Raw genomic sequence first — 16,259 nt, 5'->3', positions numbered from 1 at the left:
TGCGGCGGGAAGGAGTGCGGTGGTGTGGTTGGAAGCTGCGTGTCGCGTGTGTGTGTAAGGCGTAGGGAGGCCCAGGGTGTCCGTGAGCCAAGTGAGCGTGTGTGAACAGTGTAAGGCGTGTGAGGGTGGTGTGGGGCGGAGAGGGTTATATTACCTGGCAGAGAAAATACCATAATCGCGAATATGTTTTTCCCATAGCGAGGTTTATCCGTTGCATTGAGGATGTGCAAATCCTTGCAACTTACCCTAAGCGTGGGAAATTGGACGGCATAGTTTGTGTTAGTAAGGGAGTGCCTTCGCGCTTTCCTCTGTTTTACTTTGGTTGAAAGGTAAGACGTCTTTGCTTTAGCGTGGTGTGTGATACCAGTTATTACGTATTGGTGATCAAGTTTTTGTGTAGAGGCGAAGTGATTGGGGGCGCTCTCGGTTTTGCTGTGTGGGTGTGGGTTGTCTTTTATTGAGTTCGTGGAAGCCCAACGTTGGTAAGTGCTTTTTTGCCAACTTGTGGTTATCACAGAGCGGGAGTGCGCTTACTTCCAAGTGCGAGGTAGAAGCAGCTGCTTGCGGCGTGCAAGTTTTGTTTAGTTGAAGATGTAATACGGTTATTTTATGCCAGGAAGCGTTGCTTCGTTACACGGATCGTGTATATACAGTCCACGCAAGTCGGAACCACAGTTAGACCTGAATCTTGGCTGAATGCCCTGTGATTCTCCCAGAAACATGCAATAGGGAGTTTTGGAAGTGAGCCGTGACCAGTTTCTCATCTGCTTATCTAGTGAGAGGTGCGACTAGGCTATCTCCTGTCTTTTAAATATCTAATCTCCCTTCAGAATTCATGTTTTAAGCGTTTGCTGCCTTGTTTGATGTCTTGCTTTTACACCTTACAACCATTACTAGCTAATTCCCAAGATACCACTCACCCATCCTTCCTACCCCAAAGTAGCTTTTTCGTATTTTTGGCTTCGGTTTCCTCTTCCTCCCACCTCTTCTCTAGGGCTCTCAATACCTTTATATACAGAAAAAGAGTAGCTTTCTCTCAACTTCCAGTTTGCACTTGCCACGCTTCAGAAGCCTGGCAAATTTAGGAAGCTTCCTTAATATTTCTTCTTACATGGCAGTAGGAATTGTTGCTAACTTTTTTTAACTGTCAGAAGTAATTTTAGATTTTCCTTATCTGAAAATGCCGTTACATTGAACTACAGTTTATTAAGAAAGCAACCAGGTGCAGTGTTGGCAGTTGTGGGCAGTTGCGTTTGCCGATCTCTTTCCCGGTATGTGTTTTCTTACCTTGCTCGCTTCTGATCGGTAATGGCCCGGCAAACAAACTACTTGGCCAAATAAAGGCAGGGCCACGGCGGGAAGGACTGCCACGCGTCCCTAGGGGTTGGCTACCTTGGGTACAGCATTCAGATCTGTTCAGCCCAGAAGCTACTGAGATCACGCGGGAGACTAGGGGCGGGGGGTGGAGTCGGGGAAGGGGTGGTACACAAGGGTAGGTCCAAGGAAAACCAACTAAAAAGCACAGAATGGCTATCGAGTATTCAGACCATTGAAAGTAGAAGTCCTACCCTATAACAGATCTAGCTTGATGAAAAAGAGGCGTGAACTTCTCCCCAGCAGCAGAATAAACAAATATAAAATGGCAGAACCACGGGGCTCCTGGGTGGCTCAGTCGGTTGAGGGTCGGACTCTTGATTTCGGCTCAGGTCATGATCTCAGGGTCCTGGGATGGAGCCACATACTTAGCGGGGAGTCTGCTTCGAGATTCTCTCTCTCTCTGTCCCTCCCCCTCCTCCCCCGTGCTCACTCTCTCTCTCTCTAAAATAAATAAATCTTTTAAAAAAAGTGTCTGAACCAAAACTGAAATCAACTTCCAGTGCCTTACTGATGAGAAAACTTGTGTTTCTAGACTGTTTAGTTTATTTCCCCAGTCTCATTTGTCAGCACTGCTATGCTCCCTGATGAGAGTGTTTTCCGACCAGAGAAGACCAATATAGTGCTTGCATATTGGTTTCCAAGTCTATCAAACACCGAGGTTATTACAGACATATTAGGTTCGATCTGTGGTTAGGAGCAAAACCTCTGGGAGGCCTCCCTTCCAGTCCTGGCTCCACCATTTGCCTTTTGTTTGACCTTGGGCCAGCTCCTTCTGTTGCTAGACCAATTTTGCAAATGTCATATGAAAGTAATAACATTAAGTACCTCTTAGAGGAATTGTTGCATAGATTGAGATAACCTAGTAATGCATTTAGCATAGAGTGTGGTTTATATTAAATATGTCCTAATAGAAAACTACCCCAAATAAGCTTATGTCCCCTTAATTATGAAGTATAAAGAAAAATGTGTAGACTTCTGCTTCGGACTTCTGTAACATTTGAATGAATTTTGCATTTGTGAGTGTAACATCCATTCACAAAATAAATTAGTATTAGAAAATTAAAACTTAAATTAAATTTATAAAACATGTGCCTACAAAAGGGACTTGTTTATAACAGTCCCCAAACTGGAAACACAATCCTTTTTTTTTTAAGAGAGGGAGAGATGCGGTGGGAGGGGCAGAGGGAGAGGGAGAGAGAGAATCCCAAGCATGCTCCACACCCAGCACGGAGCCTGATCTCACAACCCTGATAGCATGACCTGCGCTGAAATCAAGGGTCAGACCCTTAACTGACTGAGCCACTCGAGTGCCCCTGGAAACGTAATCAAATGTCTATCACAAGGTGAATGGATATAATTGTGGTATATTCATTCAAAGGAATACTACTCTTCAATGAAACGGAACAGATTCCTGTTATGTGGCAACGATAAGGTTGAATCTCAAGAACACCATGCTCGGTGATGAAAAGAGTACATACTGTGTGGTCCATTTATGTGAATTTCTAGGACAGGCAAAACAAATTCATCGTGACAAAACTAAATCATCAATTGCTTGGGACAGGGGTGGTATGGGGATTGACTGCAAAGGGGCACAAGAAGACATTTTGGAGCAATGGAAATGTTCTTTTTTCTAGAACAGGGTAGTGGTTACATGGGTGCATCCACTTGTCAAAAGTCATCAAACTTGAAATGGATGCCTTGTATTATTTACAAATTACACCTTAAGAAATTTGATTTTAGGGGTGCCTGAGTGGCTCAGTCATTAAGCCCTGCCTTCAGCTCAGATCATGATCCCAGGGTCCTGGGGTCGGGCTCCCTGCTCCGTGGGGAGCCCGCTTCTCCCTCTCCCACTCCCCATGCTTGTGTTCCCTCTCTCACTGTCTCTCTGTCAAATAAATAAATAAAAGCTTTTTTTTAAAAATTTTATTTTATTTTTTTATTTTTATTTTTTTTAAAGAATTTATTTATTTATTTGACAGAGACAGCCAGCGAGAGAGGGAACACAGCAGGCGGAGTGGGAGAGGAAGAAGCAGGCTCACAGCAGAGGAGCCTGATGTGGGGCTCGATCCCATAACGCCGGGATCACGCCCTGAGCCGAAGGCAGATGCCTAACCGCTGTGCCACCCAGGCGCCCCTAAAAAAATTTGATTTTAAAAATAAGAAATCATTCCAATTTTAGTGTCTTTAATTATTATTCTTATTTTTAACCTTGGAGGGTTCTCTTAGAAAAGTATCTCTCATATGGTGAACAATTTGATTGGACATTCAACAATTCCTTCGTACTTGTTTTGTATCTTTTTCTTCACTTAAATTCATGCCCTCTCAAATTGAATACTTTCAAATAAAAATAGACTGTATAAGAGCTCAGTTTTATAAAAGCATATTTATAAATAGACCCTTCTCATTGTAAAATACCAAATATAGCTCTGATTAGTAATTACTTAATGTATACAAAGTTATTTTTGATATTAAGATCTTTCCGAATTTTACTATACATATTTTCTGCATCATTTGAATTTTACCATTCGTATAATACACATGTATAACTTTTGCAAAACGTTAGAATAACTTAATAGATTTGAAGAGGGGCACTTGGGTAGCTCAGTCGTTCGTTAAGCGTCTGCCTTCGGCTCAGGCCGTGATCCCAGCCGTGATCCCAGTACCTGTGGGTACGAGCCCTGCATCGGGCTCCCTGCTCTGCTGGGAGCCTGCTTCTTCCTCTCCCACTCCCCCAGCTTGTGTTCCGTCTCTCACTGGCTGTCTCTCTGTCAAATAAATAAATAAAATCTTAAAAAAAAAAAGATTTGAAGAAAAACATGTAAAGATGTTAGAGTAGTTAATTCCAGGTGATAGGAATCTTCTTCTTTATGTATTTTTCTTTTCTTTTCTTTTTTTTCTTTAAGATTTTATTTATTTGACAGAGAGAGAGAGACAGCCAGCCCTGGGATCAGGCCCTGAGCCAAAGGCAGACACTTAACGACCGAGCCACCGAGGTACCCCCTTTACGGATTTTTCATATATTTGTTTGTTTGTTTTATAAATGCTCCATGCCGAAGGTAGGACTTGAACTCACAACCGGGAGACCAAGAGTCACATGCTCTGTCTACTAAGCCAGCAAGATGCCCCTATCTTTCATATTTTTAAATTTAAAAAAATTGAATGTCCTCTAGGGGCGCCTGGGTGGCACAGCGGTTAAGCGTCTGCCTTCAGCTCAGGGCGTGATCCCGGCGTTCTGGGATCGGGCCCCACGTCAGGCTCTTCCACTATGAGCCTGCTTCTTCCTCTCCCACTCCCCCTGCTTGTGTTCCCTCTCTCGCTGTCTGTCTCTATCTCTGTCAAATAAATAAATAAAATCTTTAAAAAAAAAAATTGAATGTCCTCTAAATGAAAGAACAGAATAGATGTGTGGAGTAGGTGAGAGGAAAACATAGAGGGGAGGAAAAACCTGGTTCTGGAAGAAAGTGTGTTTAAGTTGGAGAGTTTGCAGGAGCAGCTGTTGGGAGGCAGGGGGATCATATGGATACTTAGGATAGTTTTATGCCTGTTGCATGAATCCTCCTAGGTGTGTTTGTTTGTTTCAAAAGAAATACACAAACTTAAATTTCTCGTCAAGCATTTTTACCATTTTTTTAAATTAGGAGTACAAACATAGTGGTTCTGAGCCTATCTTCTGGAGCCGGGCTGTCTTCGGTTCAAATTCCTGTTTTCAAATCGCGCTCACTGGCTGAGCGACTGGACAGGTTGGTTAACTTTTCCGTATGTCAGTGTTCTCAGATGGAAATTGAGGACAGTGATTGGAGACGGGCCTGTTGAAAGGAGTCAGTGAGTAAGCCCATTTAAATTTGTAGACTATGCCTGGGACACGGCACTTTGCGTATAATCATTGACTGGTAGGTCTTGTATTTGGGGCGCAACACCGCATAGAGACTGGATGTGATGAGAACTGATTTTATTTAAGTTACACCAGCGATACTTTCCAGGGGCTGTGGACCCTCCCAGGGAGAGTGAAGTAACGCTTTCTGACCAACTGGAATCTCCCGGGCTGGGAGCATCTCGGAGTTTATTAGCTCATCTGATCAGCAAAAGGGGAATAAGCATTCAAGTCCTTGCTTCCAAACTAGGCCAGTTCACTTCCAATTTAGGCCTCTGAACCATCGACCTCAGAACCAAAACCACCTCCAGTGACTGAGCGGCCGCAGCACAACCTGCTTCCCAGACAGTGGGTGCAATTTCAGGACGCGCGGCGGGACGCCCCTCGAGGTGCAGGATTTAGTGGCCGCCGCCGCCGCCTTTTATCCCGAGGCCCGAGGGGCACCCCGACGAGGGGAAGCACTGGCCCGGTGGCTCGGCTGTGTCCGTGGGGAGTGGGGGGGGGCACTCTGAGACGCGGGCTTCTGGGTCCCCGAGTCCTGAGGAGGAGGCGGCGGAGCGCGGGGCACGCGGCTGCGAGGCGCCCAAGCGGGGCGGGGGCGGGGGCGGGAAGGCAGGTGCCACTTGAAGAGTAAAAAAACCACCCTATGCCAGTTAAAGGGAAAGGTCCCACCGAGATTTGAACTCGGATCGCTGGATTCAGAGTCCAGAGTGCTCACCATTACACCATGGAACCCCTGCGGAAGGGGCGCTCCATCCCTCGCCAGAGCTGTGTGAGTACTGCGTTAACATCCAAATGCCACCGATAATCCCAAGTATTTTTTCTACGGACGCGTCAAGACTAGAGTACAGCTGACCTGCGTGGGTGGTCATCCATCTTGCTTTTCTCTGCCCGCCTCCTTTGATTGACTTCTATCATGTCGCTTTCCCCTCAGAAAATAAAAGTAAATCCACTCTGGGTCTAGGGTTAGGGAAGAGCTCATGAACCACATATTCTGCCCCAGTTTTATCCAGTTTCCCGTCCAGAGGTGAAATTTCTGCAAATGGTACAGTTATTTTCCTTTCCCTTGCCTTCACATTTTCCCCGTTGCTCAGAGAAAGCAGATGATTGTCAGGACGAGACTCGGGGCTTCCTGGGTCCCTTCGTCGCATAGCACCCATCACACTCCAAAGTCACCACTGACTCCTACATGTAATAGGTAAAGGTGTGTCAGCAGTGGGGTAGGATTGGGAGGTAGGGGAATTTTCCTCTTCTTTTTCATACACTTCTGGGTTTTGTTGTTGCTGTTGTGTAAGCTTTTCTTGTATTTCTGTATTTGTTAGATCTACAATATAAAGCAATCAGCCATGTTTAAGGTTTACATCAAACACTCAGACAAACCAAACCAAACTCACTTGTGTTGACTCAGAATCAGCCACAATACCATTGAGGCCACAAGGCAGGGCTCTGACTCTTAGATATTTACAGGTTGTTTTCTGAGAATTGGGCCAAGTCAGTTCCATTCCAGTTTTTCAATATATCATGAACTGGACACTGCATGCTTTTAAAAAAATGAACATATTATCAATGTACCCAAGGGCACCCAGTACTGGGCCATAGGGTAAGACACCCAAGGTGTCTTACAGTGTGTATGGAACTTATGTACGCAAAATACCACCACAGTAAATATTTACACACCTAATAGATATAAATCCACATTACATCTCAAAATAACAATCTGTGTATTTCATTTCCCCTTTACCTCTTTATTTTATCCCAAAGCCACTCCTTCCCTTAATACATGTAACAGAAAAATTGACATTGAAAGAAAACCGCTGGCTGAAAAACAGAGTGAGAAAGAAGCCCAGTGCTCTGGGAGAGGTATTTTCTTCCTAGAGACTGGATGAGACTTGAATGGAGGAAGGAGGCAAAGGGGCTACTTTGTTATGAAGAGGAAGATGTTCTCAAAGTTTGAGGAGGAGATGAAGCTTCCTTCTGGAAAACGAAAAAATTGAGTGGGAACTAACATCCCAAAGTATTCTTCCAGGAGAACTTTAAGTGAGTCAAGGCTTATGACTGCAAGGAACAGAAATGGACTCTGGCTGATTTCAAAAGAAAAGAAATCTGTTGAAAGGATGTTGAGAGATCACAGAAGGGCCGGGCAACCCAGAGAACCAGGCTCTGACATGGAGCGGGGAGAGAAATAAATGAGGTTGGAAATGCAATGGATGGAGAGACTGTCCTTGTGGGGTTTGAGAGCCCAAGGTGAGAGGTGGGGATGGGAGGGAGGTGCTGTTGTGAACAGAACGACCCCCGACCCCCCCCCCCGGGGCGGGGGGAATATAAGTCCTCCTCCTCCTCTGTCTGCTCCTCCTGCCTCTTCTCTCTACTCCCCCTCCCATTCTGCTGCTGCACCTCTCATCTCTCCCATCGTCCTCACTCTCTTTCTCCTCAGCCCCTTGCCGCAGCCCATGTCGCCCCCTTATTGAGGCTGACCTATACTTGGAAGCAAGGGTTGGCAGGGTTTCTTGCTCCAGCATCAGTGGTGGGCGACTTTTATTTCACATGAGAGGAGTGACGGGGTTTTGTGGCAGTGGTAGGTCATCCTGATCTGCGTGCCTGCACCTCTCAGGGAACCTGGAGTCTCTCGCTCCGCCCTGCACAAGTTGGAGATTGGGGTTATATTAGGTCAGATTTTCCAGAGGCAGTTAAGAGTTGCTGGGATTCCAGTTTGCGGTCAGATCAGGACTATAGAATGAAGGGGACATTCTGGATATAGAAAAAAGACAAAGAGACATAATATTACGTCTCTTTATCACCCTTAGATAAGACATGATTACATCACATTTTTATCACCCTTAGAAAGGTTCTCTCCGTGAAAATGGGAATAGGTAATTGAAACAGTTGTTTCTCCAAGCACGTGAGGTGAAAGTTGGAAAAACTGGCTTAGTTGCTTAAATGATTGTATACTCAGATTGAATCTGAGGGTATCTAAAATGTGGACTTCACTGACGAAGTTTCTAAGGTCTGAAGGTGATGAGGATGCAATTATGAAACTTTGGATCTTTTCTACCTTCCATTTTTTCCCCTCCATTTTGCCTGATTTTGTGGTCCTGGGCCTGGACTTAAATATACGTGTAACTAAGGAAGGCAATGTCAATTGCAAAAGACACGATATTCATACCGTGAAATTGGATAGTGCTTATTCCAAAATGTACTTTCACTTCCCATTATGTAGCCAGATTAAGTGAACACAACCTGATTACTAAGTATTGTATTAGTCTGCTTGGGCTGCAGTAACAAGATACCAAAGGCTGGGTGGCTTAAACAACAGACACTTATTTTCTCATGGTTTCGGAGGCCAGGAGACCAGAGTTGGCTTCTGATGGGACTTCTTTCTGGCATTTGGAGAAGGCTGCCTTCTTACTGTGCCCTCGAATGGCCTTTTCTCTGTGCATGGAGAGAGATCTCTGGTATCTCTTCCTCTTCTTATATGGACACCAGTTCTATTAGATTCGGGCCCTGTTCTTATTACCCCATTTAACCATAATTACCTCCTTAAAGGGCCTACCTCCAAATACAGTCACATTGAGGGTTAGGGCTTCAACATACGAATTCAGGGTGAGGGTGGGCAGCACAAGTCAGTCCATAACACCAAACAACAGGGACAGTCCTATGATTCTTTACCTGTCAAATCCAATGGCACTGGCCTGGTGATGGGGCAAAGTGTTAGGAAGGCTGCTGATATTGCTGGTTCTGTGATTAGAAGAGCACACCTGAGCTGGAAAGCATGGCCATACAGAAAAGAGCGTAGGTCAAACAATAGAGCAAAAGGCTGCAGGGACAGGAAGCAAAAGTTTTGCTAGGATCACTAGAGGTACTAGTGAATGGTACCACTCCTCTTTCTACCCTCTGATGGCTATGGGAGAGACAGCACCACGTACTGAATGCCAATTCAGAGCATCACAGCCTCCTGGAGAATCTCGCTCAGCCCTTCAAGGTATTGCAAGCCAGCTGGCATTGTAACTGAGTCTTCAGAAGGCCGTTCCACTGGTGTCTCATGCCAGCTGCTTCCGGATGGTGGGGATCGTAGTAGGACTGGTGAATTCCACAAGCGTGGGCTCACTGCTGCACTTTATATTCTGTGAAGTGACTTCCATGAGCAGAGGTGTATTAGTCTGCTTGGGCTGTCAGCACAAAACACCATAGACAGGTGGCTTAAACAACGATTTATTTTTTCACGGTTCTGGAAGCTAGAAGTCCAACATCATGGTATTAGGTTTTGGGTGAAGACATTCTTCCTGAGCTGCCTTTTCTCTGTGTCCTCATATGGCCTTTCCTCTCTGCATAGGTGCACGTGTGCACGCGCACACGCACACACACACACACACACACACACACAGAGCTAGCTCTGGTGTCTCTTCCTCTTCTTATAAGGACACCAGTCCTATTGGATTAGGGCCCCACCGGACCTCATACAACCATAGTTACGACCTTAAAGGCCCTATCTCCAAACAGTCACACTGCGAGTTGAGCATGCACATATGAATTTGGTGGTCGGGAAGACACAATTCAGTTTGTAACCAGAAACAGTGCTGTGTGGAATGCTATCTGGGTGGATAAGGCATTCTACAAGTGCACGGACAGTAGTTTTGGCAGAAGCATCGTGTGCAGGGAAGGCAAATCTGTGTTCAGTCTATTCCAGTAAGAACAAAAGACTGTGCCATCCATGGCGGAGATGGCCCAATAGAATCGATCTGCCCCCAGGTAGCTGGCTGATCCCCTGGGCAATAGTGTTGTATTGGTGACTGAGTGTTGGTCTGTGCTCCTGGCAGACTGGGCACTCAGCAGCAACTGTAGGCAGGTCAGCCTTGGTGAGTAGAGGTCCATGTTGCTGAACCTATGCATGACCTCCATCCCTGTCACCACGGCCACTTTGTTCATGAGCCCATTGGGTGATGACGGGGTGCATAGCTGGGGAAAGAAGTTGACTGGTATGCACAGAACAGGTCTTCTTATCCACATGATTATTAAAATCCTCATGTTTACACTCATTCTGAGAAGTCTATCCATATACTTCCTTGTCACCGATTTTCCAAACATGTCCCTTCTGAGTAAAATGAACCCCCAGGTATACTACTCAGAGTTCCACCCACTGGAAGGGTTGCCCTTCACCGCTGTCCTTCGGGGCTGTCCCAAAAAGCAGCTGTTGGGCTATGGCTGTCCACTTTTTGGTGGTGCCTGCATATCGTGCGGAACCAACTGTACACGAGGCTCCATTCCTCTCTTTCCGTGTAAATTGTCGGGAACTCCCCGTGAGGCCCTGGGTGTGCAAGAGGGCAGTGTAGCAGGAATGGAGACTGTGGGCATTTGTGCCAGTTCTTCATGTAACTTCCTTGTACCTTTGCCCTATTTCGTATGTACCATTTCTGTCTGATGATGGAGTAAGCCAATCTCATACTTGTTAGTTTGAGAAAAATGTTCACAGGTATCATATACATAGTCCCCCAAATCCCTGCCTTTTCTACGTGCTTGCGTAGGAGTATCCAATGACATTTTGCACATCTCTATGGCCACATCATGCCATGGGCTATCAGTGCTGTTTCTACTACTGGAAATAGAGTTATTCGTGTCTTTAAATCCAATCAGATCAGAGAGCCAATTCCAGAAACCCCAGAACCAATTAAAAGACATTCTGAAGGTTGTGTTCCCCTAGAGCAACTCCTGGTACCAAAAGGGCTTATGGGACTATGGAGGCTTGATGAGTCCATCTGGTGAGGTACACGGCAGGCTGGAGACTCAGAGAAGAGTTGGAGTTGGTGTCTAAAGGCAGTCTGCTGGCAGAGGTCCTTCTTGCTCGTTCTATTAAAGCGTTTAACTGACTGGATGAGACCCAGCTGCAGTACAGGGAGTACTCCGCTGTACTTAAAGTCCACTGATGGAAATGTTATTCTCATCCAAAAAACTCCTTCACAGAAACATCCAGAATACTCTTTGACCAAATATCTGGGCACCATGGCCCAGCCAGGTTGACACATAAAATTAACCATCACAGTATATAATTTTCAAGGTGCATAAAGTCAAAGGCAAGGAGAACATCTTGAAAGAAGCCTGAGGGAAAAAAAATCTTATCTATAGAATAACAAGAATTAGTATTACATCAGAATTCTCTTCAGAAACCATACAAGCAGGAAGAGAGGGCAGTGAAATATTTAAAGTGTTGTAAGAAAATCCCCACCAGCTAGAATTCTGTATCCTGTAAAAGTGTCCTTCAAAAGTGAAGGAGAAATAAAGATACTCAGACAAACAAAAATCGGGGAACTTGTTGCCAGTAAATCTGCCTTACAAGAAATGTTAAAAGAAGTTCTGCGAGTAGAAAATGACATTGGTTAGAAACTCATATCTGCATAAAGAAAGGAAGAACATTAGAAAGAATAGAATGAGAAAGAATAAATGAAAATAAAATGAGAAAGAATAAATGAAAATAAATAAATTCCTTTATTTTACTTATTGTTATTTGATCTAACAGATAACAATTTGTTCAAAATGATAATATAGCAAAAATATATTAGATGATTATAGCTGTGGAGAAATTAAATGAACGGACAGCAACATTATAAGGGACAGTAGAGGGAATTGGGAATGCTCTGTTATAAGGACCTGCACTACCTGTGAAGCATTATAGTCTTATTTGCAAGTTGACTTAGATTACTTAAATTACACTTGTAATTTGCAAACTACAGGGCAGTCACTAAAACATTTTAAAAGAAACATAATTGATATTCTAAGAGATAAGAAAATAGAATCATGTAAGATGCTCACTTAAAACCAGAGAAGGTTGAAAAAGAATAGAAGAAAAAAGGAACAGTGAACAAAGGCGATGAATAAAAACAGTTATAAATATGGTAGATATGAATTCAACTATATCAATAATCACTTTAAATGTGAATGGTCTAAATACATCAATTAAAAAACAGAGACTATCAGAGTGGTAAACAAGACCCAACTGTATGTTGTCTATCAGAAACTTACTTTAGGGCGCCTGGATGTGTCAGTCAGTTAAGTGTCTGCCTTTGGCTCAGGTCATGATCCTAGGGTCCTGGGATCAGGTCGAGTCCTGTGCCTTTCTCCCTGCTCAGGGGGGAGTCTGTTTCTCCCTCTACCCCTCCCCCCTGCTCCTGATCTCTCTCTCTCTCACGCTCTCTCTCTCAAATAAAAAAAAGAAAAAGAAACTTTAAATATAAAGACACAGATAAAAGTAAAGAGATAGAGAAAGATAGACCATACTGATATTAATCAAAAGAAAACTGGAGTGGTTATATTAATTTCAGTCAGAATATACTTCAGAGCAAGAAAAATTAAAAGGAATGAAAAGTGGCATTATATAAAGGGGTCAGTTATCTAGAAGGTATCTAACAATACTCGATGAGTAAGTGCCTAACAGCAGAACATCAGAATATGTGAGGCAAAAACTGATAGAACTGTAAGGAGAAATAAATTCACAATGAGAGTTGGAGATTTCAGCATCCCTCTACCGGTAATTGAAAAATCCAGTGGGCAGAAACTCAGTGAGGATGTAACTGAACTGAACAGCACCCTCAATCAAGTGGATCGAATGGACATTTCTATGTAACTTCACCCAACAACAATAGAATACACATTCTTTTCAAGCTTACATGGAACATTCACCAAGAGCTCCATGAGTTGAAACAAGCTTTTCAAGGAGTGAGGGCATTAAAGAAGGGAAAGGGGTGGGGGAGAGGAGGAGGAGGAGGGAATTTATTAACAAGGAATGTGTTGTTTAGGCAGGGGAGAACAAGGGGTCTATCCGGAAATTTCCTAGTATTGACCAGGAAACTGCATGTTGACTGGTTTAATGTTACATTCCTGAGGGGACAGTGGTGAAACTTCAGTTAGGTTAGGTATTAAGTCCTCGTTTACTGACTTGGGTCTTAACCTAAGTGATGCCATTCTTGGTCTACGGTTTTCTTTTTAACGATGCCCCTTCTTTTGATCAAACACAGTTTGAGAGATTTATCTCAGTTACGGCTTTATAGTTCTCTATAGCTTCCGTTGATCCGTTCTTTGACATTCACAGGTTTTCGTTTAACCTCTTTGATATTCACAGGTTACTTCAATTAGAGTTGGAGGATGACGTCAAGAACATTTCCCAGAACCCAAAGTAAAAGCAAGGTGGTAAAAAACAGACATTTACTTCAGGAAAGTGGATGAGCTCAGAAGGTCCAAACATGAATTGTAACTAAACTAACATGATTTCCCTCCTTGGTGAGTCACAGGTAGAGACTACACCAGGTGTTCTTTGTTACACAAAGGAAACTTTATTTGCAGCAAATAAAGGAGATCACAGGGTATAAATTCCAAAGCCTTGACTCCTTAAGTAGGGGTGAGTGGGTTCGTTTTACTTCGGGTTAGGATGAATATTCAGAAAAGGGAGTTTGGTCTTCGCCTGTAAAGGCAGATGTAAGGTTGCACCCCATTAGAAAACAAGCCTGTAAGTGCTTCTAATGTTACGTTAATGAAGCTGGTGCTCCTCCTAGGGCCGAGACATTTTAACCAAGCAGAGGTAGTTGGCAAGGGGAAGGGGGCTATGGGCCTGAGTCGGGTCGTAGGCTCCTTATCTCTGGTAAGGAATGCGGGGTCTTGCTTACTTTTGAAAAGGTACTGGGCGTTTTACCATTGATTTATTGTCTCTGATATGGTTAGGCTATTTCCTAGCCTGGTAGAGACTGTTAGTTTTCGCACTCTTTTCTTAACTACTGAAGGTTTTGCATTTCTTTGTAATTGACACCTCCTAGGAAGTTCTTCGAGAAGTGTGCTTAGGCGAGTGGAGAAGTAGGGCATCACAGATCACGCAAAATGACTTCTCTTGTGTCACGAAAGCTACGTTTAGGCTTTTTCTGGGGACCCTTAACTCTTTATGCTTTCAGAATAACGTGTGTTCCAGAAAGGGACTAGAAAAAGAAAACTCAAAACTTTCCCACATCTAAGGGTTGAAGATGAATGAAATGTTCCATGAATGAAACTGAAGTTTCAAGAATGGAATAGATTTCGCCACCAATTGTAATGCTTAATGAATTTTTTAAAAAGATTTTATTTTTATTTATTTGACAGAGATAGAGACAGCCAGCAAGAGAGGGAACACAGGTAGGGGGAGTGGGAGAGGAAGAAGCAGGCTCATAGCGGAGGAGCCTGATGTGGGTCTCGATCCCATAACGCCGGGACCACGCCCTGAGCCGAAGGCAGACACCTAAACCGCTGTGCCACCCAGGCGCCCCAATGAATTTTAATAGAGGTAGACGACAGTGCTACAATCACAAAGATAACTGGATTGGACCCGTTTCCTTGGTATTCCTAAATGTTCTACTCTCCACCTCTCCACTCTGCAAGGCATTATTTGAAGGAAGGTACAGAGGCGTCAGCAGATGGCCAGCCAGGCTCCCCGAAGGCCAAGAGGGCAGAACCCGCGCTCGCCGCCGCCGCGGAGGGGAGGGGGGGCGGGGTTGGGAGGGAACGAGGGAGAGGCAGACGTCACTTCCCCCACGGCCACCCGCCGGCTGGTTGGCCCGCTGAACGTCGCGGGAGGAGGGAGGAGAGGACGAGGGCAAGGGCGGGGCATGGGCCGGAGGGACGGGCCACTCCCACGGTGTCACAGGTGGGGCGTGTTCTATGTAAATATGGCAGCGCCGGGGCTGCTGCTTCGGCCCCTCTGTGTAAATACAATCCGCTCTGCGTGCGGCGGGAAGGAGTGCGGTGGTGTGGTTGGAAGCTGCGTGTCGCGTGTGTGTGTAAGGCGTAGGGAGGCTCAGGGTGTCCGTGAGCCAAGTGAGCGTGTGTGAACAGTGTAATGCGTGTGAGGGTGGTATGGGGCGGAGGGGACGCAGGTCATATTTACTTTGTAGGGGAGATACCGTGATCCCGAAAGTGGTTTTTCCAGAGCGAGTCTTATCTATTGCACTGGAAATGTGCTGACCCTTGCGATTTCCCTAGATGTGGGAAACTCGATTGCGTAATTGTGGTAGTGGGGGACTGCGTTCGCGCTTTACTCTGATATTATGTGTTAAAGAATAGAGTTTTGTTGTTATGGTGTGATAGAACTGTTGTGTTTTTCAGGTTCGTGATTATTGTGGGTGTTTTGTTTATGTTAGCTGTTGGAGTTTATTACGGTAGTGTTGTTTTTATTTAAGATTTTTGGTGTTAGTGGCGTTTAGCGTTTGTGTCCCTGAAAAAAAACCGAGGAGTTTTATATAGACATTGTTTCACTAGGTTTTTTTCGCGCTTTTTGCTGTCTTTTTCTTTTACGGTGGATCGTGTAACACTAACTTAACGCGGGAAAGAAATTATAGGTAACCATTAAGTGTTTTTTGAAGAACTTGCATTTTTTTCAGGATGTTGTTTTTTTAATTTGGTTTTATTCGCTGGTAACTGCATTTCTTTAGAGGTTTCAGTATTTGGCTTAAGAATAATATCCCGGAAACATCCTGGGGTTTTAGTAATAAGAGGGGTTTGCATAGGATAGGATTCAACAAAGCTTAATGGAATCCTGGGCCGACTTTCGCAGGGATAAAGTGGGACAGTGAACCCATAAAAAAGGATAGACATAGAACTTGCTTCAGTCTTAGCCTTAAAGAAAAGAGTGTCCACCTGGTACTGTCAAGAAGTTAAATGTCCAGCAGGCCCAAGGAACAGGGAAGACCCAAGAAAGAGGGCAGGAGTTGTTGCTTGCAAGCCTGCCTTCTGCCACATGATAATAAAATAAGCCAGCTGATGAATTGCATGCCCTTCTCAGGGTCTAAAAGAATATGGCAGCCACTTCCATTTCCACCTTTCAAATCGATCTGTGAAGCTAAGGCAGAACTATGCAGGGATAGGAATTCTGGGAAATGTGCTTCCAGTTTAGGAATGAAAATGGACACAAATCCACCACAGCAGGTCTGTGGACTTGATGTCTGTGTGTTGGTATACCTCCTGCTCCTTTTAAAACCATTCTTAACTTTCAAATAAAGACAATAGG

At 44.5% G+C, this 16,259-nt stretch overlaps 3 non-coding genes across 3 annotated transcripts; 2 read left to right on the top strand and 1 right to left on the bottom strand.

The window, feature by feature from the left end:
- Positions 1 to 147: 147 nt before the first annotated feature.
- On the top strand, positions 148 to 311 carry LOC117801285. The gene has a single exon (XR_004623799.1). It is a non-coding gene; the product is annotated as a U1 spliceosomal RNA (small nuclear RNA).
- Positions 312 to 5,911: 5,600 nt separating this feature from the next.
- Positions 5,912 to 5,983, bottom strand: TRNAQ-CUG. Its single transcript has one exon. It is a non-coding gene; the product is annotated as a tRNA-Gln (tRNA).
- Positions 5,984 to 15,132: 9,149 nt separating this feature from the next.
- On the top strand, positions 15,133 to 15,295 carry LOC117801241. The gene has a single exon (XR_004623768.1). It is a non-coding gene; the product is annotated as a U1 spliceosomal RNA (small nuclear RNA).
- Positions 15,296 to 16,259: the final 964 nt, after the last annotated feature.

This window comes from Ailuropoda melanoleuca, chromosome 2 (assembly GCF_002007445.2).
Source record: "Ailuropoda melanoleuca isolate Jingjing chromosome 2, ASM200744v2, whole genome shotgun sequence".
Lineage (NCBI taxonomy): Eukaryota > Metazoa > Chordata > Mammalia > Carnivora > Ursidae > Ailuropoda > Ailuropoda melanoleuca.
Note: the sequence above shows the minus strand (reverse complement) of the source record. Positions and strands in the feature narration are given on the sequence as shown.